Genomic DNA, 25,005 nt, shown 5'->3' with positions numbered 1-25,005 from the left:
TTTCTAAATTACTTTTATGGATTTTTTGGAGTTGGTTTACTTACCGTACCACATACCTACCCCTTTTTGGGTTTCTCGAGTGTTCCGAAAGACTTCATTGATGTGTTCCTCCAGTGTGATAACTTGGATGACCTTAGTTTCTTAGTGGGTGCGCCTGAAATATAAAATGTAATTCTTTGCCCATTCAAAACTTTGAGGTTCTTGCCTTTGAAGTTACTGATTTTCATAGCGCCGGAGCGATAAACCTCCTCAACAACGTACGGGTCTTCCCATTTGGAGAGAAGTTTTCCTGCAAAAAATCTGAAATGAGAGTTGTACAAAAGCGTAGGTCCCCTATATTGAATTCTTGTTTCTGAATCCTCTTGTCATGCCATCTTTTAACTTAGCATTTTCCTAAGCTTGCATTCTCCATTCATCAAGGGAGCTAATGTCAAAGAACCTCTTCTCACCGGCAAGTTTGAAATCATAGTTAAGTTCTTTAATTGCCTAATAGGCTTTATGTTCTAGCTCTAGAGGTAAATGACAAGCCTTTCTATAGACCATTTTGTACACATACATACCCATAGGATTCTTGTAAGCAGTTCTATAAGCCCATGGTGCGTAATCTAGTTTGTTAGACCAATTCTTCCTAGATCTCTTAACAGTCTTTTTGTCACACCCTGTTTTTGCTATCACTTGTCTGTATTGTGAAATTCTGAGCTTGTTAAAACTTTTTCAAAACTAATATTGTGAGTGCCGTGATTGACATTGCATGCTTGTATGCTTGATCATGTGAGGATTAAAACCCTAAATTCTTTTGGTATTATACTGATTTCCAAAACCCTTGCTTATTTCTCATCAAGGTAAAACCTACCTTAAGTTGCACTACATGTCCTTGATAGCAAGAAGTGCTTCTACTCAAATTTGGTAATCTGATTTTAATCTATCTTTATATTTAACAACCACAAAAATAACTATTTTTGTGATTATTTTCCTAATTAAATAATTTGTCCATTTCTAAAGCCAGAATTGGTATTCCAACAAGGAAAAATACTTTTCTGCTTTAGAAAAATCTGATTAAATTTAGAGATGATGAGAAGGACATATATTTTCCATACATAGGATTTTAAACCCCATTTTATATTATATTTATTGATTAAAACTATAAAAGATATTTTTTTCTGTTTTGGCATTTTCAAATATTTCCAAAGGAAATATTCTCAATAAATTCCTAGAAAATTCTAGTGATATCCCTAAGCCTTGTTTGGTGTCCACATAAAGTTTCACCTTGATCTAAGGTGAATAAGGACCCCAAATAACCCAAAAACCTTGTTTGTCCAGAATCAAGTTAGAGCAACTCTACATAGCAAAGTTTGTCCAATGATGCTAAAACTTTGCACGAGTGCCTAATACCTCAAATGAGGGTTCCACACCAAAAATGGGATTTGTGGGACTTAGTTTCCCGACACTCCCTTTGGAAGGAACAGATCTGGTCATATTGGAGTATTTTCAAGTTTACAAAGCTAAACTTGTCCTTTGGAGCTCAAAATTGGTGAAACTCCATGGTTTACCACCAAACCCAAACCTGTTAAGTTGCAGCACCAGTGGTGGGGTGCAACCCCCTTAAGCCACTGTTGAACACCTTCTGACAGATAGGAAAAAGCCACCTTAGCCACATCTTAACCAAACTCCTTTGCTTCAAACTCATAGATTAAGTGGCCAACACCTGTTCTAACCCAAGTCAACTGGCCCCTCACTGGTTCAAAGTGGAAAGGCCAAAAACCCCAATTTAGATCTCGGTTCATGACTGACAGCCCCAGTATTTCTTGCCTCCCTTGACCAGCCGAAGCTCCCACAAGAACCAAATGGCTAGCCACACCCCCAGCCAGTGCCAGGACATGCTAGACACGTCCAAAGTGCTTCAGAGCGCACTAGCATGCCGTGGCATGCCAAAACTGAGCTCTGGGCGCGCTACAAGGAGTCACCGAGGTGGGGGCGACGCCCTCGGCCAGTTCCAGCCTCCCCCGAGATGTCCAACCTCTTCCCCGACAACCCTTCTGCATCGAGCAAGCCTCAGGGCCCCTCCTCTCCCGCGCTAGAGCTCGCGCGACGCGTGCCCGCGCGCACCAGAACCGGCCAAGGTTGTGCGGCCACGAATGCTCGACTCCCCCCTCTCTCTCTGCTGCAGAGGGTTCGGGAAGTCCAAAACCACGTCCTCAGACCGTGGTTTCGACCCCAGCCTCTCTCTGCACCCCCATGCGCGCCACGGTGAGTCACCGGCGCTCCCGAATCTGCTCACCGTTGCGGGCCTATAAATAGCCCTCCCCCTCGCTCCAGCACCCTCAGTTAGCTTCACCACGAGCACTAGTACCTCCCTAGCCACCCCAGCAAACCAGCAGAGCCCTGGTTCTCGAGATCAACAAAGGCCCCTCCGCCTCGGAGCTCCGGTCGATCTCTGGCTACACGACGGCTCCAGCTCCCCTCGACCCACCAAACTAACCCTTTCGATCCGAGGAAGCTTTCCCCCAACTCGCCCGAGATTTTCCGTGTCTCTAGCCACCCTCTCGACCACCTCCTGAAACTCCTCCGCCACGGCCTCCTCGTCGCGGGCGAACCCCTGCCTCCCCGTCATTGTTTCGACCACCAGCAGGTAGGCGATAGTAAGGCGAACCCATTCCAGTGCTCGTTGGGGCATGAGCGCGTCAGCAACCTCGTCGACGTCCTCCTCCTCCTCCTCTCTGGACAGAGGTAGTAGACGACCCCGATAGGTGTGCCCCACATGTCGGTGGCCCAACCTCTTCCACCGCGCTGACCTCGGCCGCTGATCGCAGGGCCTCGCGCGTCAGGTTCAAACCTGACGGTGCGCACGCCTGTGCAGGCTGTCGGCTAGCCATGGGCCAGCCCAGTTCTGGACCAAGCCAGGCCAGGAGTTAGCCGGTTTTTCTTTTATTTTTAAAACCCTAGTTTCTAAGATTTTTATAAAAACATTTAACGAGTGTAAAAATATGATTCTTCAATTGTTATTCTTCTAAAAATGTGGTTGCTTTCAAAAATATTCCTTCAAGGAAAACTAAGGCAAATATTTTTAAAATAATACCTTAGATTTATCAGTAATAAAGAACATTTTAAAATGACTTTGTGGACCGTTTCTGTGTGCGCTATTCCTTATTTACTCTTTTATCGACGATAGAAAATCCGTGTGACAAGGGAATCGGAGCGGAAGACCTCGAAGACCCTGGATACTTAGCTGGCCAAGGCAAGCAGCCCTTTGACCATGACTGAGCATATGTTACCTTGCATGTTAAAATAGCAAGTATTCCCATTGCATATGATCATAAGTGCCGGTAATCATTTGATATGATTTTACCGAAGGCTCCCCCGGAGCACATGCATTGAGCTTGACTCTACCCCTTGAGGGTCATGCTAATACCATGTTGACAAGTAAAGATATAAGTAGTATTATCATGAGCATGTTGTTGACATAAAGCAAGAGTTTACTAAAACGCCGTAGCGTGCCACTAATGCCCGAGGGTGATGATGAGTAGGTGGTCACTTTTGGTGAAGTGATGCACCCGGTATTTGTGTGAGTATGGTTTCGGAAATGGGAATAGATTTATGATGTGTCGACCGTCCCAACCTTACCAGTACGACCACGTTACCCCTTATGGGACGGGGGTATGTTAATTACTCTGGTCGGTGCTAGCAAAGAGCCACATTACCAGTGGCGGGAGTGATGTGTGGTCACTCTCGTGATGGGGTCATGCCGGGTAGGACGACTATGCCATTTTTATGAGTTCCAGTCACACCGTTGGTCCCTTCATGGTTGGTACAGTCCAGAGTTGGTGCTCGTAAGACGTACAACATGTGGGCTGGGTACCAATCGAGTGGACCTCTTTGTCTAGTATCGTCAGGGGAAAGGCATTGATCGGGTACTTACCTCGGGTATGTGATATACCGCGAGTCATGGATGACACGGAAATTTCCCGGATCTTGTGGGTCCAGCGTACTACCTCTTCAGAGTGTAAACTATTCGAACAGCCGTGTCCACGGTCAAGGACAGTTGGGTACTAGTGCTTAAACTACGTCCAGCTATTTCTGCATAAACCAAGTGTGTGTGTGTGTGTGTGTGTGTGGTGTTGAGAAAGACCTTGCTATGATAGCAATGATATGACCAAGTTCGGTCACTTGGCATATAGGATGAACTCGAATGATTCAACCCTCGATAGATATATTGATATATGTAACCTGTTCTTCAAGAGTAATTCTTTAACCTGATGCATATTCATGATCATTCCACCCAAATGAGTTACACTAAAGATGCACGATATTGTTATCCTTCACTTTCGTTGATTATATCATGGACTGTTTGCGAGTACATTCAAACTACTCATTGGCTTGCCACTGGTTATGTTATTGACCATACATGGAAGGACCGGAGTTTGGAGATGAGTACGTCTTCGGAGACGCCCCTGCGAACTAGGACACTTCCGAGTCAGAATGTCTGTCGATGTAGGCTTGATGGCATGGGCACCCGCTTAGCCCTATGTTTTCCGCTACTAGTGTATCTGAGTGATTTGTCCTTAGGCCGTGTCTTGTGAACTTGACCCTTCGGTCATGTGTTGTAATAATCGGTACTTGGATGTAAGACTCTTTTAATCGCTATCTGTGTTCGGTGAGCATTGATCTCTGGGATCACTGAGCACGATGATCTCGACAAGTAAGTCGGGGTCCCCACAGAGCTGGTATCAGAGCCATCCTGACTATAGGAAGCCTTAGGTAGCATGGACGATATCCGAAACGATTAGTGCACATAAGATTGACCCGAGAACCGCACCCACTACATATTTCTAACCCTCTCCTCTACACCTTGTAGATGGCCGCCGTACCCGAGATGCTTCTGGAAACGGGCTTTCCTCTGCTTTTGAGTGATAGCCTCGAGAAGTGTCAAGTGCGTCACACGCCCATCTTCCTCTACCACAAACACTGGGTCAACGCCGACACCAAGGAGTATCACGTGGACGTGATAGTGAAGGCTAACGACTCCCCAACTAGATGGTTCTTTGAAGGGCCACAGTTGGAGGATCTGATGTTGGCCGTGGAGACTGCAGCACGAGAGGCACTCATGCGACTCCGCGACATCCTTCCTGAGATGGCGGACGAGCCAGCTACTTGTCACCTACCTTTCGTTAAAGATAAGGTAGACGGGAGTTGGACACTCAACCCCTCATCCGAGGAAGGGACGCCATTAAGGTTTTAGACCTACTTCAGTCTCTCCTCAGACACCTTGACGCATCTTTTGATCAAGGAGTCGACTAGGATCCGCCAAGAGCTGCACCAAGTCAAGGACCTACTTCGTATGGAGAAGATGAAGAACCGCAAGGTGAAGAAAGAAGGAGCACCCATTATATCACCTGGCTTTGCTTTCCGAGGAGGAATACCCCCGCTTCAGGCCGTTCCTCTTCAGAATCGTCACTTAACCGCAGAAGAGTACACCGAACTCTTCGCTACCTTGCCAACCAAGAGATCTCGAGATGGTCTGCTTCCTTCCCCTACGCCCTCAAGGAAGGGAAGCACTAATTAAGATGAAGATAGAGAGGAATATGAAGACAAAGATCCCACAGAGCCGGCTTATGAGACCACGCAGTTGATCGCTTAGCAGCGTAGGAGTTATTGTATCAGGATTTTATGCCCCCGGACGTTGTGTGAACCTGTTGGATGCAAGTCGCATTCTGCCTTATGCAGCTTGTGAGCGACTACATCACTTGTTTTAACTTTAATGCATTAGTTCTTTTCAAAACCATTGTCATAAAAATCTTGCACACTAGCACAACACCAGACCCCCTCTTTACTAGAACGTCATCCCTTTCGAGTACAACCAGTTCGGCAAAATTGACCTCTCTGCTCCCCTGACAGGATGGTGAATGCAACTCGCAACAACACCTTCGACAACCCCAGCTCTTCCTCTTTAGGACAACAGCAGGGAACCGGAGGGGAAGCTCAAGCTGGAGATCACCACGCGCAGCAAGACGATGTTCCACCGCCACCACCTCCCCCTGAAAGCTTGACCATGGCTCAGTTCCTTCAAGCTCTTCGAGAGGAGCGTCAAGCCAACAATGCCGGTATCCGGCAGTTGGCTCAAACCCTGGTGAACCACCCACCGCAGAACGGGAATGGCAACGGTCGCTCAACTCTCTCTGAGTTTATGCGGACTACGCCACCCATATTCACGGAAACGACTGAACCCTTGGATGCCGATGACTGGTTCCGCACTATTGAAGACCTTCTCGCGCTGGTCAAGTGCACTGATGACAACGAGAAAGTCCTCTATGCAACTCACTGTCTCGGAGGCACAGCCAGAACCCGATGGGATGGATTTCAGATCATGCGAGCCGGGCAAGTCATCACTTGGGCCGTGTTCAAGGATGGATTCCGCGCCTCTCATTCCTCCAGGAATGATGACCATTGAGAAGCGAAAATTCCGAGCCTTAAGGCAAGGCAGTGGATCTATCAAGGAGTATTTGCAGAAGCTCAACCTCCTATCAAGATACGGGCCTGAAGACGTCAGCACTGAGGCTGCCAAAGTGGAACGCTTTATGGAAGGACTGCAGCAGTCACTCCAGTATCAGCTAGTTGTTTGTGAATGTCGGTCCTTCAGTGACCTGGTTAATAAAGCTCTTATGTTGGAAGACAAGCATCGTGCATTGGACGACACCCGTAAGCGCAAGCTAATGGGTAGTGGAAGACTGATTAGCTCGAAACCACGACCATGGCAGTCAGCCCTGGCAAGACCCAACTATCAGCATCAACAATACAAGCAACCGACATTTCGCCAGAATTACCAACCTCAGCGGCAAGTCAACGCCAAGCCAGCAAGCACTCCGCCAAACAACGGTGGGGGCAAGACCAACCTTCCAGCGCAAGTTACCTGTTTCAGCTTTGGACAAACAGGGCACTATTCCAGGCAGTGCCCCACCAAGAAACCCGATGCTCCGCGCCCCAATGCGCCAAATCCAGGCCAAGGAGCACCAGGTAGGAACCAGGCTCCCCGCAATCAGCAGTATCACAGCAAGGGGCGGATTAATCATATTTCCGCAGAAGAGGTACAGGAAGACCCAAACTGCATTCTGGGTACGTTCCTCGTCAACTCTACCCCAGCAACAGTATTGTATGATTGTGGTGCTTCGCATTCCTTTGTTACGCAAATGTTTGCGGAAAAGTGTGGTCTAGAACCTACCTTGCTTCGTGGGCATATGGCAATTCAAACCCCGGGAGCAGTTTTGAGGACCAACCTAGGGTGTAGGAAGGTCGGGATAGTTATCAATTGGACGAGCTTCTCAGCGGATCTCATTGTGCTTAAGTCGCAAGGCCTAGAAGTAATTCTCGGCATGGACTGGTTGGTCAAGCATCAGAGTATCTTGGATTGTGCTAACAGGACCATTACCATGACAAGTGACCAAGGGGTCAAAGTCAAGTATGTCTCTGAGCCAGTACCCACTCGAGTGCCACGAGTTAACAACCTATCAGAGGAAGGACTCGACCGAGTGCCAATAGTCTGTGAATACCCGGACGTCTTTCCCGATGAGCTACCAGGGATGCCTCCTGACCGAGACATCGAGTTCGTCATCGAACTCATGCCCAGATCAAGGCCTATCTATAAGAAGCCTTACAGGATGGGATCCGAAGAGTTAGCGGAGTTGAAGAAGCAACTGGATGAGCAACTCAGGAAAGGGTTTATTCATCCGAGTGCGTCACCTTGGGGATCACCTGTTCTTTTCGTGTCCAAGAAGGATGGGACAATCCGACTTTGCGTCGCTTACCATTCTCTTAATGAGGTCACGATCAAGAACAAGTACCCACTCCCCAAGATCGAAGACTTGTTCGACCAGCTAAATGGAGCTAAGGTATTCTCCAAGATCGACCTCCGATCTGGATATTACCAACTAAAGATTCGACCCGAAGACATACCGAAGACGGCATTTGTGACCCGGTACGGTCTGTACGAATGCACTGTCATGTCCTTTGGATTGACGAATGCCCCAGCTTACTTCATGTACCTCATGAATAAGGTCTTCATGGAATACCTGGACAAGTTTGTCGTTGTATTCATTGATGACATATTAATCTTTTCCATGTCTGAAGAAGAGCATGAGCAACACTTGAGGTTAGTATTGGAGAAGCTTAGAGATAACCAACTGTATGCCAAGTTCAGCAAATGCCAGTTTTGGCTGAAAGAAGTTGGATTCCTGGGTCATACCATGACAACAAGTGGATTGGCAGTTGATCCCTCTAAGATTACCACGGTAACCAACTAGGAATCGCGAATCGACGTGAAGGAAGTCAGGAGCTTCCTCGGACTCGCAGGATATTACCGCAAGTTCGTAGAAGGATTTTCCCGCATCGTGGGACCTATGACTCAGCTCTTGAAGAAAGGTAAGAAGTTCGAATGGACGCCAGAATGTGAAGCAAGCTTCCAAGAGTTGAAGAAGAGGCTAACCACCGCCCCAGTATGGGCCACTCCAGATATTAGCAAGGAGTTCGTGATATATTGCGATGCCTCAAGGACAGGGCTAGGTGGGGTTCTAATGCAGGATGGTAGAGTCGTGGCATACTTGTCATGGCAACTGCGCCCGCATGAGGAGAACTATTCCACCCATGATCTCGAGTTAGCAGCAGTAGTGCATGCTCTGAAGATCTGGCGACATTACCTTCTGGGGAAGCGATGTGAAATATACACTGACCACAAGAGTCTAAAGTATATTTTCACCCAAAGGGAATTGAATATGAGGCAACGGAGATGGTTGGAGTTAATCAAGGACTACGACCTCAGCATTCAATATCACCCCGGTAAGGCTAATGCAGTGGCTGATGCTTTGAGCCGGAAGACCATCACCTTGAACGTCATGCTTAAGGAAAGGCATACCGCCTTATACGAAGAATTGGAGAACTTCGGGTTGGAACTAGTGGAATCTGGATTCCTAGATAACCTTGAAGTCAAATCAACGCTAGAAGACGACATCAAGGGAGCCCAGAAGGGTCACAAGAGCATTGAAGGTATCAAGAAGAAGATTCAAGAAGGCAAGGCCCCAGGATTCTTGGAGGATGATCAAGGAGTGGTGTGGTTTGGGAAACGTTTATGCGTACCCAACAATGCTGAACTCAAGGATTTAATCCTATGGGAAGCACATGATACACGCTACTCCATTCACCCCGGTGGTACCAAGATGTATCAAGATCTCCGAGGAAGATTCTGGTGGCACGGCATGAAGAGGGAGATTGCGACGTATGTGGCCAAGTGCATTGTGTGCCAGCAAGTTAAGGCTGAGCATCAGCGACCCGCAGGGCTGCAACAACCTCTCAAGGTACCGGAATGGAAGTGGGACAAGGTAGGGATGGATTTTATTACCGGCTTACCAAGGTCTAGCAAGGGCCATAACTCGATATGGGTTGTTGTCGACCAATTGACCAAAGTGGCCCATTTCATCCCTGTCAACACCACTTATGACGGGAACAAGTTGGCTAGTCTCTATATCGAGCGTATAGTAAGCCTTCATGGAGTTCCCAAGGAGATTGTATCTGATCGAGGCACGCAGTTCACCCCAAGGTTTTGGAGGAAACTACAAGAGGCCCTCTGTACCAAACTCTCTTTTAGCACCGCCTTCCACCCACAAACGGGAGGACAAACGGAAAGGGTGAATCAGATACTCGAAGATATGCTCTACGCATGCGTCCTAGCGCACGGAGCCAAATGGGAAGACTGTCTGCCGTTCGTTGAGTTTTCATACAACCACAGCTACCAGTCCAGTCTCCGGATGGCCCCCTTCGAAGTACTATACGGACGGAAATGCCGCACCCCGCTCAACTGGTCTGAAACCGGAGACGGGCTGATTTTTGGACCAGAAGTTTTGCACAGGGCAGAAGAGAAGGTGCAACTAGTCCAAGAAAATCTGAAAGCAGCCAAGTCACGACAAAAGAGTTATGAGGAGTCTCGCCGCAGGTATGTGGAGTTCAATCTCGGAGACCTATTGTACCTCCGTGTCACGCCTCTCAAGGGAGCCAAGCGTTTCCACGTTAAGGGGAAACTCGCTCCAAGGTTCATTGGGCCATTTAGGATCACGGCAAGGCATGGAGAGGTCGCTTATCAGTTGGAGTTACCTCCGGAACTTTCAGGTGTGCACAACATCTTCCACGTGTCACAACTTCGGAAGTGTCTCCAAGCGCCAAATCGTTTCGATCCTTACAAGGACATTGATCACTGATACGTCTCAAACGTATCTATAATTTTTGATGGTTTCACGCTGTTATCATATCTTCTTTGGTTGTTTTATGTACCTTTTATATCTTTTTTGGGACTAACTTATTAATTCAGTGCCAAGTGCCAGTTCCTATTTTTCCGTGTTTTTGACTCTTTTCAGGTCTGATTTTGGAACGGAGTCCAAACGAAAGAAAAACCCCGAAATGATTTTTTCCCGAATGGAAGAAGATCAGGGGGCCTTTGGGCCAGGCTAGGTGGGGTCCAGGGAGCCCACAAGCCCCCATGATGTCTACTACACAACCTTCTCCTTGTAGACTTTGTTGGGCCTCCAAGTGCAGAGATTTGTAGGACAGTAGCAATTTTCCCTCAAGTGGGTGACCTAAGGTTTATCAATCCGTGGGAGGCGTAGGATGAAGATGGTCTCTCTCAAGCAACCCTGCAACCAAATAACAAAGAGTCTCTTGTGTCCCCGACACACCTAATACAATGGTAAGTTGTATAGGTGCACTAGTTCGGCGAAGAGATGGTGATACAAGTGCAATATGGATGGTAGATATAGGTTTTTGTAATCTGAAATTACAAAAACAGCAATGTAACTAGTAACAAAAGTGAGCACGAATGGTATTGCAATGCGTTGAAACAAGGCCTAGGGTTCATACTTTCACTAGTGAAGTTCTATCAACAATGATAACATAATTGGATCATATAACTAGCCCTCAACATGCAACAAAGAGTCAGTCCAAAGTCACTAATAGCGGGGAACAAACGAAGAGATTATTGTCGGGTACGAAACCACCACAAAGTTATTCTTTCTGATCGATCTATTTATGAGTCCGTAGTAAAATAACACGAAGCTATTCTTTCCGTTCGATCCATCATAAAGTTCGTACTAGAATAACACCTTAAGATACATATCAACCAAGACCCTAATGTCACCTAGATACTCCATTGTCACCTCAAGTATCCATGGGTATGATTATACGATATGCATCACATAATCTCAGAATAATCTATTCAACCAACACATAGAACTTCAAAGAGTGCCCCAAAGTTTCTATCAGACAGTCAAAACGTGTGCCAGCCCCTATGCATAGGTTACCAATGTCACGAACCCGCAAGTTGATCACCCAAACATACATCGAATACTCACATGAATCAAACGTGTGCCAACCCATATGCATAGGTTCCCAATGTCACAAACCTGTAAGTTGATCACAGTAGATAAACACGTGCAAGACATACATCAAGTGTTCTCAAAGACTCAATCCGAAAAGATAACTCCAAAGGGGAAACTCAATTCATTACAAGAGGGAGAGGGGGAAGAACATCATAAGATCCAACTATAGTAGCAAAGCCCATGGTACATCGAGATTAAGACATCTCAAGAACACGAGAGAGAGAGAGATCAAACACATAGCTACTGGTACATACCCTCAGCCCCGAGGGAGAACTACTGCCTCCTCATCATGGAGATCGCCGGGATGATGAAGATGGCCACCGAAGATGGATTCCCCCTCCGGCAGGGTGCCAGAACGGGCTCCAGATTGGTTTTTGGTGGCTACAGAGGCTTGCGGTGGCGGAACTCCCGATCTAGGTTTCTTTTTGGGGGTTTCTGAATTTATAGGAATTTATGGCGGTGGAATTACGTCGGTTGGGCCCACGAGGAGGTCACAAGCCTGCTCGCCACCACCGGGGGGGGGGGGGGTGGTGGCGGCGTGAGGGCTTGTGACTCCCTCGTGGCCCATCTGGCCTTCTCCCAAAGCTTCGGGGGTCTCTTTTGGTCCAAAAAAATCATCGTAAAGTTTCATTCCATTTGGACTCCGTCTGAAAATGGGCCAAAAACACGGAAAAAACAGAAAATGGCACTTGGCACTGAGTTAATAGGTTAGTCCCAAAAAAGATATAAAATAGCATATTCATGCATATAAAACATCCAAAGTTAACAAGATAATAGCATGGAACCATCAAAAATTGTAGATACGTTGGATACGTATCAAGCATCCCCAAGCTTAACTCCTGCTCGTCCTCGAGTAGGGAAGTGATAAAGAATGAATTTTTCATGTTGCATGCTACCTAGCATAGATGTCCTTTGTAACTCCTCTCACGTCACATGAATGTTCAGATCCGTTAGATTCAAAACAATAGTTTGCTATTGATGTGGAAACAATAATAATTCAAGCAAACTAGCAAGGTAATCATGAACTTTCGAAATAACAAGGCCAAAAGAAAGTTATCCCTACAAAAGCATATAGTCTGGCTATGCTCTATCATCATTGCACAATGAATTTAAATCATGCACAACCCCGGTATTGGCCAAGTAATTGTTTCACACCTTTACTTTCTCAAGCCTTTTCAACTCTCATGCAATACATGAGCGTGAGCCATGGTTTTAGCACTATAGATGGTGTGGTGTGTGGTGGAGGTTGCAAGACAAAAAAGGAGAAGATAATCACATTAACTAGGCATATCAATGAGCTGTGGAGATGCTCATCAATAGATATCAATGTGAATGAGTAGGGATTGCCATACAAATGATGCACTAGAGCTAAGAGTATTGGAAAGCTCTTAAAGAAAACTAGTGGGTGTGCATCCAACTTTCTTGCTCACGAAGACCTAAGGCAATTTTGAGGAAGCCTATCATTGGAATATACAAGCCAAGTTATATAATGAAAATTTCCCACTAGCTATATAGTGGTGACAAAATGAGAGACTCTCAATGACGAAGATCATGGTGCTTAATATGCACAAGTGTGGAAAAGTGGTAGCATTGTCCCTTCTCTCTTTTTCTCTCATTATTTTATATTTTTTTGGTCGGCTCTTTGGCCTATTTTTTTTTGGTGGGCATCTTTGGCCTCTTTTATTTCCTCACATGGGACAATGCTCCATCAATGATGATCATCACACTTTCAACTCAAAACTTAGAGCAATGATGACTCTATCTGAAATGCCTTCGGGAGTGTACCGTGACAATGATCTAGCATGGCATAGACATTAATGGAAACATCATGCTAGCTATCTTAAGATAATGCAATGGCACTGTAGACATGGTGGCACATGTCATGGTGGTAGTTGCATGGCAATATATCTCGGAATGACTTTGAAAAATCCATAGTAGGTAGGTATGGTGGCTGTTTTGAGGGAGGCTAATGGTGGGTTTTGTGCACCGGCGAAAGTTGCACGACACTAAGAAAATAGTGATGGTGGAAGGTGAAAGTGCATCTAAACCATGGACACAACATTAGTCATGAAGAACTCATATACTTGTTGCAAAAGTTTTATTAGTAATCGCATACTCCTAGGGGAAGGGTTGGTAGGTATAAACCATCACGCGATCCCGACCGCCACACAAAGGATGACAATCAAAAGACTAATCATGCTCAGACTTCATCACATAGAGGTTCACCATACGTGCATGCTACGGGAATCACTAACTTCAACACAAGTATTTCTAGATCCACAACACCTTACTAGCATGACTTCAATATTACCAAAACCACAACTCAAAACTAATTGAGATGAATCAAACTTCTCCTAACTATTCAATGCACATGAAGGTGGAAGTTTTTGTATCCCTTTGGATAACTACCCCTTTTGAGACTACTTTCAAAGCATAGATCAACTACCAAGCCATGCACCGCTGTGCTCTAAAATATATAAGTGAAGCACACAGAGCAAAAGTATCTAGCTCAAAAGATATAAGTGAAGCACATGTGAGCTGAATTGTCTACCAAAGGATATAAGTGAAGCTCGACAAAATCACGGTGAGTGCATGTCTCTCTCTCTAGGTGTGAAGAAAGGATGATTGTGACACAAAAAAAAGACTCCTACGATACAAGACGCTCTAAGCAAAAACACATAACATGTGGTGAATAAAATATAGCCCCAAGTAACGTTACCGATGGATTGAAGACGAGAGAGGGGATGCCTTCCCGGGGCATCCCCAAGCTTAGGCTTTTTTCGGCATCCTTGAATCAACTTGGGGTGCCTTGGGCATCCCCAAGCTTGAGCTCTTTCCACTCTTTATCTCTTTGTCCATAAGAACTTCACCCAAAACTTGAAAACTTCACAACACGAAACTTAAACAGAAACTCGTGATAACATTAGTATGAGAAAGCAAACCACCACTTCCTTAGGTACTGTAGAAAACTTAAATTATACTTATTCTGATGTTGGGTTACTGTATTTACAATCTTCCATGGCTAATACCCCCCGATACTATCCATAGTTTCATCAAAATAAGCAACCAACACATCAAAAACAGAATCTGTTAACAGCAGACCAGTCTGTAGCAATCTGTATACTTCGTATACTTCTGGTACTTCAAAAAATCAGAACAATTAAGACAGTCTGAATAAATTGCATAGAAATCATCAGCAAAAAGAATCAACTCAAAATCTCTTACAGAATAAAAATGAAAATTCTTTTCGTGAGCAGAAAGTTTCTGTCTTTTTCTAGCATGATCAAACAATCATCACCAAGACTAATCATAACGGTTTTGCTTGGCACAAACACAAAAAGAAACACAAAAGACACAATCATAACAGAATTATGATGGTGTGGAGAAAAAAAACAGGAAGAAAAAAAGCAAAGAAAAATTTATTCATTGGGTTGCCTCCCAACAAGCGCTATCGTTTAACGCCCTTAGCTAGGCATTGATTTCAATGATGCTCACATAAAAGGTAAGGATTGAAACACAATGAGAGCATCATGGAGCAAATGGCTAGCACATCTAAGTCTAACCCACTTCCTATGCATAGGGATTTTGTGATCAAACAATTTATTGGAGCAAGAATCAACTAGCATAGGAAGGCAAAACAAGCATAGCTTCAAAAATTTCAACATATGGAGAGGAAGCTTGATACAATTGCAATAAGTAGAAGCATATGATCCTCTCTCATAGTAATTTTCAGTAGCATCATGAATGAATTCAACAATTTAACCAGCACCTAAGGCTTTCTTTTCATGACCTACAAGCATAGAAATTTTGCTACTCTCCACATAAGGAAATCTATTCTCAAGAATAGTAGTGAGAGTATCGTAAAAGACTTGAGCACTACAAATTGTGTCCACAATGAAAAAGCAAGGTTTAGCAAAGGGGTTCTCAAGAGTATGACAAGTTTTATCATCCCTCTTGTTCAAATCATAAGTATCCTCACAATAATCATCATAGATAGGGGGCATGCTTTCATCAAAATAATTTTGATCATCCAAAGTGGAAGAACTAAAAAGATCATCATTATCAAATATAGCATCCCCAAGCTTGTGGCTTTGCATATCATTAGCATCATGGGTATTCAAAGAATTCTTGCTAAGAACATTGCAATCATGCTCATCATTCACATATTCTATGCCAAGCATTCTATGTAATTCTTCTTTCAGCACTTGAGCACAATTTTCCTTCCCATCATGCTCACGAAAGACATTGAAAAGATGGAGCATATGAGGAATCCTCAATTCCATTTTTTTGTAGTTTTTTAGCAACAGAACAAGAAACAAAAAGATTCGATTGCAAGATCTAAAGATATACCTTCAAGCGCTAAACTCCCCGGCAACGGCGCCAGAAAAGAGCTTCCTTGACGGGATGTTAGTGCTGCTTACCTAACCTCCCCGGCAACGGTGCCAGAAAAGAGCTTGATGTCTACTAAACAACCTTATCCTTGTAGATGTTGTTGGGCCTCCAAGTGCAGTGGTTTGTAGGACAGTAGCAATTTTCCCTCAAGTGGGTGACCTAAGGTTTATCAATTCGTGGGAGGCGTAGGATGAAGATGGAACTAACATGGACTGACGTTGTTTTCAGCAGAATTGCCTTGGTGTTATTTGTGTGCAGAAATCAAAGTTCTCCAAACATCCTGAAAATTTACGGGGAGCAGTTTTGGAAAATATCAAAAATATCTATGCCAAGTTCCACCTTAGGGGGTCGGCCAGTGGGCCACAAGCCCCTGCTCCGCCACCACCCCCTGGTGGCGGTGGGCAGGCTTGTGGGGCCCAAAGGCACTTGCCGCCCCCCCTACTCCAGCTCTATAAGTTGCCTTTCGTCCGAGAAAAAAGAAGAATTTTTCGTCGCGTTTTCGATACGGAGGCGCCACCACCACCTTTTCTTCATCTGGAGGGCAGATCTGGAGTCCGTCTTGGGCTCCAGAGAGGGGAAATCGTCGCCATCGTCATCATCAACCTTCTTCCCTCTCCAATTCCATGAAGCTCTTCGTCGTTCGTGAGTAATCTATTCGTAGGCTCGCTGGGCGGTGATGAGTAGGATGAGATCTATCATGTAATCGAGTTAGTTTTGATGGGGATTGATCCCTAGTATCCACTATGTTCTGAGATTTGATGTTTCTACTACTTTGCCATGCTTAATGCTTGTCACTAGGGCTCGAGTGCCATGATTTCAGATCTGAAATTATTATGTTGTCACCAATATATGTGTGTTTTAGATCCGATCTTGCAAGTTGTAGTTACCTACTATGTGTTATGATCCGGCAACCCCGGAGTGACAATAACCGGAACCACTCCCGGTGATGACCATAGTTTGAGGAGTTCATGTGTTCACCAAGTGCTAATGCGTTTGTCCGGTTCTTTATTAAAAGGAGAACCTTAATATTCCATAGTTTCCTTTTGGGACCCGCTGCCATGGGAGGGATGGACAATAGATGTCATGCAAGTTCTTTTCCCTAAGCACGTATGACGACACACGGAATGCATGCCTACATCACATTGACGAACGGGAGCTAGCCACTTATCTCTCCGTGTTATAGCTGTTGCATGATGAATATCATCCAAACAAATCACCGGCCCATTGCCTACGAGTTTGTCCTACTGTTGTTACTTGTCTTGCTCTGCTGCTGCTGCTACTGTTACTACTGTTTTTACTTGTCTTGCTCTGCTGCTGCTACTACTGTTGCTACTGTTGGTACTTGTCTTGCTCTGCTGCTGCTACTACTGTTGCTACTGTTGTTACTTGTTTTGCTCTGCTGCTGCTGCTACTACTGGTGCTACTACTGTCGCTTGCTACTGTTGCTACTTGCTACTGCTGTCACTACTGCTGTTCCTTGCCACTGTTATTGCTCGTTACACTGCTGCTACCTGCTACACTATTGATTCACCTACCGTTGACGGGAATTGACAACTTCCGTCGACGCGACAATGAAGGCGCCATTGATACAATCGTTACAAATAGTCTGCTTTCAACAGATCGTTTCTGACACCGTTGTAGATACTAATCTTTCAGGTGTGGTTGAATCCGACAAATTCAGCTGCTAATACTTGAGAGTATACTGTCACCTCCTGACTGGCTTATCAACAAATTGGGTCGAATACTCTACCCTCGAAAACTGTTGCGAACCCACGCGTTGGTGGGCCATCAACAACATTCTTCCAGTTTCATTGCCGGGGAGTGCTATCAGCATTCTTCTGGTGCCGTTGCAAGAGAAGGTTTGTTGTTATAAGCATTCGTCTAGTTAACGCCAGATATTGCGCGACCAATCACCAAAATATACATCGAGTACTCACATGAATCAAACGTGTGCCAACCCATACGCATAGGTTCCCAATGTCACAAACCCACAAGTTGATCACATCAAATAGACACGTAAAAGACATACATCAAGTGTTCTCAAAGACTCAATCCGAAAAGATAACTCCAAAGGGGAAACTCAATTCATTACAAGAGGGAGAGGGGGAAGAACATCATAAGATCCAACTATAGTAGCAAAGCCCACGGTACATCGAGATCAAGACATCTCAAGAACACGAGAGAGAGAGATCAAACACATAGCTACTGGTACATACCCTCAGCCCCGAGGGAGAACTACTCCCTCCTTGTCATGGAGATCGCCGGGATGATGAAGATGGCCACCGGAGATGGATTCCTCCTCCGGCAGGGTGCCAGAACGGGCTCCAGATTGATTTTTGGTGGCTACAGAGGCTTGCGGCGGCGGAACTCCTGATCTAGGTTTCTTTTTGGGGGCTTCTGAATTTATAGGAATTTATGGCGGTGGAATTACGTCGGTTGGGCCCACGAGGAGGTCACAAGCCTGCTCGCCACCACCGGGAGGGGGTGGTGGCGGCGTGAGGGCTTGTGACTCCCTCGTGGCCCATTTGGCCTTCTCCCAAAGCTTCGGGGGTCTCTTTTGGTCCAAAATAATCATCGTAAAGTTTCATTCCATTTGGACTCCGTCCGAAAATGGGCCAAAAACACGGAAAAAACAGGAACTGGCACTTGGCACTCCGTGACAAGATAATAGCTTGGAACCATCCAAAGTTGACAAGATAATAGCTTGGAACCATCCAAAGTTATAGATACGTTGGAGACGTATCACCCCACTCCGCCACCAGGGGGAGGAGGCGGTGGGCAGGCTTGTGGCCTCCCTGGCCGCCCCCTGACCTAGATCTTTGGCCTATAAATTCCCAAATATTCCGCAAAAAATCGGGGGAGCCTCGAAGATACTTTTCCGCCGCCGCAAGCTTCCGTTTTCGCGAGATCTCATCTGGAGATCCTTCCCGGCGCCCTGCCGGAGGGGACTTTGGAGTTGGAGGGCTTCTTCATCATCATCATCGCCCATCCAATGACTCGTGAGTAGTTCACTTCAGACCTACGGGTCTGTAGTTAGTAGCTAGATGGCTTCTTCTCTCTCTTGGATCTTCAATACAAAGTTCTCCATGATCTTCATGGAGATCTATCCAATGTAATCTTCTTTGGCGGTGTGTTTGTCGAGATCCGATGAATTGTGGATTTGTGATCAGATTATCTATGATATATATTTGAGTCTTTGCTGATTTCTTATTTTCATGATTTGATATCCTTGTAAGTCTCTCCAAGTCTTGGGTTTTGTTTGGCCAACTAGATCTATGATTCTTGCAATGGGAGAAGTGCTTGGTTTTGGGTTCTACCATGTGGTGACCTTTCCCAGTGACAGTAGGGGCAGCAAGGCACACATCAAGTAGTTGCCATCAAGGGTAAAAAGATGGGGTTTTTATCATTGGTTTGAGATTATCCCTCTACATCATGTTATCTTGCTTAAGGCGTTACTCTGTTCGTCATGGACTCAATACACTAGATGAATGCTGGATAGCGGTCGACGTGTGGAGTAATAGTAGTAGATGCAGAAAGTATCGGTCTACTTGTTTTGGACGTGATGCCTATAGATATAATCATTGCATAGATATCGTCACGACTTTGCGCGGTTCTATCAATTGCTCGATAGTAATTTGTTCACCCACCGTCTACTTGCTTTCATGAGAGAAGCCACTAGTAAACACTACGGCCGCCGGGTCTATTCACATCCATCGTTTACACCTTCGCTTTTACTTTGCTTTGTTACTTTGTTGCTTTCAGTTCTCACTTGGCAAACAATCTATAAGGGATTGACAACCCCTTCATAGCGTTGGGAGCAAGCTTTTGTGTTTGTGCAGGATCTTGTGATACTCCTCCACCGGATTGATACCTTGGTTCTCAAACTGAGGGAAATACTTACCGTCACTGTGCTACATCACCCTTTCCGCTTCAAGGGAACACCAACGCAAGGCTCCAAGGCCACATGGGAAATCCTTTGCATACTTTCCTAGGAAGTCCCTTAAGGCGTAGCCGCAGGTGAAGGATTCCTGGTGCCGTCGACACACCTGTTTCTGGAGCCATTGGAAGGACTTTTGTGCATTAGCATAGCTCACATCAGAACCATTTCTGACGCCGTTGCCAGGGAGGAGAAATCAAGATCTATCCAAGTAGATCTCACAAACTCTTCTCTTGCATTTACTTTTGTTGCCAGTTGCCTCTCGTTTTCCTCTCCCCCACTTCACATTTGTCGGTTTCTTTTGCCTTTTGCCTTTTTCGTTCGCCCTTTCCTCTCGCTTGCTTTCTGTTCGCTTGTGTGCCATGTGCCTTCAATATGCTTGCATCTTCGTTTGATAATCTCTTTAAGAGACCCACTTATGTGGAACGAATTGCTAGTGAGTTGAGGACAATTGACTATTTCTATGGAGTTTTGCTTAAGATGCGTGCTTCTGAAAATTGTGAGGAAATTCAAGAAGTGATTCACGAGGGCTCCTTGGATGAAAAGCATGATTGCAATGATTTCACTGTAAATTCTATTAGTGACAATCATGCTAAGAATATGCAAAACCCTAAGCTTGGGGATGCTAGTTTTGCTTTATCCCCTACTTGTTGCAATATTCATCATTGGGATGATGATCTTTCCTATGATCTTGAAAATTTGTTCAAGCCTCATGATGATTATGATATTTGCAATAATATTGAAAGTGAGATTGGACAAGTCATGACTTTGGTTTATGAAAATCCCACTATTTTTGAAGAGCCTCAACTTTGCATGCATGTGGATCATGAAAATAATATCCTATGGGATAGCTATATTGTTGAATTTGAATATGATCTCACATGTAATTGCTATGAGAGAGGAAAATATTGTGGTAGAAACCTTCATGTTACCAAATAACCTCTCGTGATGTTGAGATTGCTCTTGTCTTTTTCTTCTTCCTTGCATGTGGCAGCTATTGGTTGTCTTCACAATTTGTTTTCCTATAAAATGCCCCGGGTCTATTCACATCCAAAGGAAATATTTCCAAAGGAAATATTCTCAATAAATTCCTAGAAAATTCCAGTGATATCCCTAAGACTTGTTTGGTGTCCACATAAAGTTTCACCTTGATCTAAGGTGAATAAGGACCCCAAATAACCCAAAAACCCTGTCTGTCCAGAATCAAGTTAGAGCAACTCTACATAGAAAAGTTTGTGCAATGATGCTAAAACTTTGCAGGAGTGCCTAATACCTCAAATGAGGGTTCCACACCAAAAATGGGATTTGTGGGACTTAGTTTGCCCACACTCCCTTTGGAAGGAACAGATCTGGTCATATTGGAGTATTTTCAAGTTTACAAAGCTACACTTGTCCTTTGGATCTCAAAATTGGTGAAACTCCATGGTTTACCACCAAACCCAAACCTGTTAAGTTGCAGCACCAGTAGTGGGGTGCAACCCCCTTAAGCCACTGTTGAACACCTACTGACAGATAGGAACAAGACACCTTAGCCATAGCTAAACCAAACTCCTTTGCTTCAAACTCATAGATTAAGTAGCCAGCACCTGTGTCTAACCCCAGTCAACTGGCCCCTCACTGGTTCAAAGTGGAAAGGCCAAAAACCCCAATTTAGATCTCAGTTCATGACTCACAGCACTAGTATTTCTTGCCTCCCTTGACCAGCCGAAGCTCCCACAAGAACCAAACGGCTAGCCACACCCCCAGCCAGTGCCAGGACATGCTAGACACGTCCAAAGTGTCTCTTAGCGCACCAGCATGCCGTGGCATGCCAAAACTGCGCTCTGGGCGCGCTACAGGGAGTCACCGAGGTGGGGGCGACGCCCTCGGCCAGTTCCAGCCTCCCCCGAGATGTCCAACCTCTTCCCCAACAACCCTTCTGCATCGAGCAAGCCTCAGGGCCCCTCCTCTCCCGCGCTAGAGCTCGCGCGACGCGTGCCCGCACGCACCAGAACCGGCCAAGGTTGCGCAACCACGAATGCTCGACTCCTCTCTCTCTCTCTCTCTCTCTCTCTCTGCAGAGGGTTCGGCCAGTCCAAAACCACGTCCTAAGACTGTGGTTTCGACCCCAGCCTCTCTCTGCACCCCCATGCGCGCCACGGTGAGTCACCGGCGCTCCCGAATCTGCTCACCGTCGCGGGTCTATAAATAGCCCTTCCCCTCGCTCTGGCACCCTTCAGTTAGCTTCACCACGATCACTAGTACCTCCCTAGCCACCCCAGCAAACCAGCAGAGCCCCGATGCTCGAGATCGACCGAGGCCCGTGCGCCTCGGAGCTCCGGTCGATCTCCGGCTACACGATGGCTCCTGCACCCCTCGACCCACCAAACTAACCCTCTCGATCCCAGGAAGCTTTCCCCCAACTCGCCCGAGCTTTTCCATTTCACTAGCCACCCCCTCGACCACCTTCCGAAACTCCTCCGCCACGGCCTCCTCGTCGCCGGCGAACCCCTGCCTCCCTGTCGTTGTTTCGACCACCAGCAGGTAGGCGACAGTAAGGCGAACCCATTCCAGTGCTTGTTGGGGCATGAGCACGTCGGCAACCTCGTCGACATCCTCCTCCTCCTCCTCCTCTCTCGCCACAGGTAGGAGACGACCCCGACAGGTGTGCCCCACCTGTCGGTGGCCCAGCCTCCTCCCCCGCGCTGACCTCGCCGCTGACGGCAAGGCCCCGCGCGTCAGGTTCAAACCTGACGGCGCACGCGCGTGGGCAGGCTGTCGGCTGGCCATGGGCCAGCCCAGTTCTGGGCCGAGCCAGGCCGGGAGTTAGCCGGTTTTTCTTTTATTTTTAAAACCCTGGTTTCTAAGATTTTTATAAAAACATTTAACCAATGTAAAAATATGATTCTTCCAGTGTTAGTCTTCTAAAAAGGTGTAGTATTTAATATTATGTTTGGAGGAATTTTCCAACAACTATTCTATTTTATATTAATAAAAATGATTAAATTGAAATAGTTTTGCTTCTGTTTGGTTAATTTCAAAAATATTCCTTCAAGGAAAACTATGGCAAATATTTTTAAAATAATACCTTAGATTTATCAGTAATAAAGAACATTTTTAAAATGACTTTATGGACTGTTTCTGTGTGAGCTATTCCTTATTTACTGTTTTATCAACGATAGAAAATCCGTGTGACGAGGGAATCGGAGCGGAAGACCTCGAAGACCCCGGATACTTAGCTGACCAAGGCAAGAAGCCCTTTGACCATGACTGAGCATATGTTACCTTGCATGTTAAAATAGCAAGTATTCCCGTTGCATATGATCATAAGTGTCGGTAATCATTTGATATGATTTTACCGAAGGCTCCCCCGGAGCACATGCATTGAGCTTGACTCTACCCCTTGAGGGTCATGCTAATACCATGTTGACAAGTAAAGATAGAAGTAGTATTATCATGAGCATGTTGTTGACATAAAGCAAGAGTTTACTAAAACCACGTCGGGTGCCACAAATGCCCGAGGGTGATGATGAGTAGGTGGTCACTTTTGGTGAAGTGATGCACCCGGTATTTCTGTGAGTATGGTTACGGAAATGGGAATAGATTTATGATGTGTTGACTGTCCCAACCTTACCAGTACGACCACGGTACCCCTTATGGAACGGGGCTATGTTAATTACTCTAGTCGGTGCTAGCAAAGAGCCACATTACTAGTGGCGGGAGTGATGTGTGGTCACTCTCGTGATGGGGTCGTACCGGGTAGGACGACTATGCCATTTTTATGAGTTCTAGTCACACCGTTGGTCCCTGCATGGTTGGTACAGTCCAGAGTTGGTGCTCGTAAGACGTACAACATGTGGGCTGGGTACCAATCGAGTGGACCTGTTTAACTAGTATCGTTAGGGGAAAGGCATTGATCGGGTACTTACCTCGGGTATGTGATATACCGCGAGTCATGGCTGACATGGAAGTTCTCGGATCTCATGGGTCCAGCGTACTACCTCTACAGAGTGTAAACTATTCGAATAGTCATGTCCACGGTCAAGGACAGTTGGGTAATCCTGCTTAAACTACGTCCAGCTATTTCCGCATAAACCAAGTGTGTGTGTGTGTGTGTGTGTGTGTGGTGTTGAGAAAGACGTTGCTATGATAGCAATGATGTGACCAAGTTCGGTGACTTGGCATATAGGGTGAACCCGGATGGTTCAGCCCTCAACAGATATATTGATATCTGTAACATGTTCTTCAAGAGTAATTCTTTAACCTGATGCATATTCATGATCATTCTACCCAAATGAGTTACACTAAAGATGCACGATATTGTTATCCTTCACTTTCGTTGATTATATCATGGACTGTTTGCGAGTACATTCAAAGTACTCATTGGCTTGCCACTGGTTATGTTATTGACCAGACATGGAAGGACCGGAGTTTGGAGATGAGTTCGTCTTCGGAGATGCCCCTGCGAACTAGGACGCTTCCGAGTCAGAATGCATGTCGGTGTAGGCTTGATGGCATGGGCACCCGCTTAGCCCTATGTTTTCCGCTACTAGTGTATCTGAGTGATTTGGCCTTAGGTCCTGTCTTGTGAACTTGACCCTTCGGTCATGTGTTGTAATAATCGGTACTTGGATGTAAGACTCTTTTAATCGGTATTTGTGTTCGGTGAGCATTGATCTCTGGGATCACTGAGCACGGCGATCTCGACTAGTAAGTCGGGGTCCCCACACTTTTGCAATATTAATTTTATTTCTCGATTGCTCAATTCAACTTGGCCATTAGACTGAGGATGATAAGGTGATGCAATCCTATGGTTAACATCATATTTAGCTAGAAGTTTATGAAAAGCACCATGAATAAAATGTGAACCACCATCAGTCATTAAATATCTTGGAACTCCAAACCTCGGGAAAATGATATATTTAAGAATTTTAATAGAGGTGTTATGATCAGCACTACTAGTTGGAATATCATCTACCCAATTAGTAATGTAATCAACAACAACTAGCATATGAGTATACCCATCTCAGGAAGGAAAAGGTCCCATAAAGTCAAAGTCCCAGACGTAAAATGGTTCAATAGCAAGTGAATAGTTCATAGGCATTTCTTGACGCTTACCGATGTTACCAACTCTGTGACATTCATTGCATGAAAGGACATACTTACGAGCATCTTTGAAAAGAGTAGGCCAATAGAAACCAGATTGCAATACCTTGTGTGCGTATCTATCACCGCCATGGTGTCCTACATAAGCTTCAGAATGACACTTCCAAAGAATCTATTCATGTT

The sequence above is a fragment of the Hordeum vulgare genome, chromosome 2H (assembly GCF_904849725.1).
Source record: "Hordeum vulgare subsp. vulgare chromosome 2H, MorexV3_pseudomolecules_assembly, whole genome shotgun sequence".
Lineage (NCBI taxonomy): Eukaryota > Viridiplantae > Streptophyta > Magnoliopsida > Poales > Poaceae > Hordeum > Hordeum vulgare.
This window is presented reverse-complemented; position numbering follows the sequence as displayed.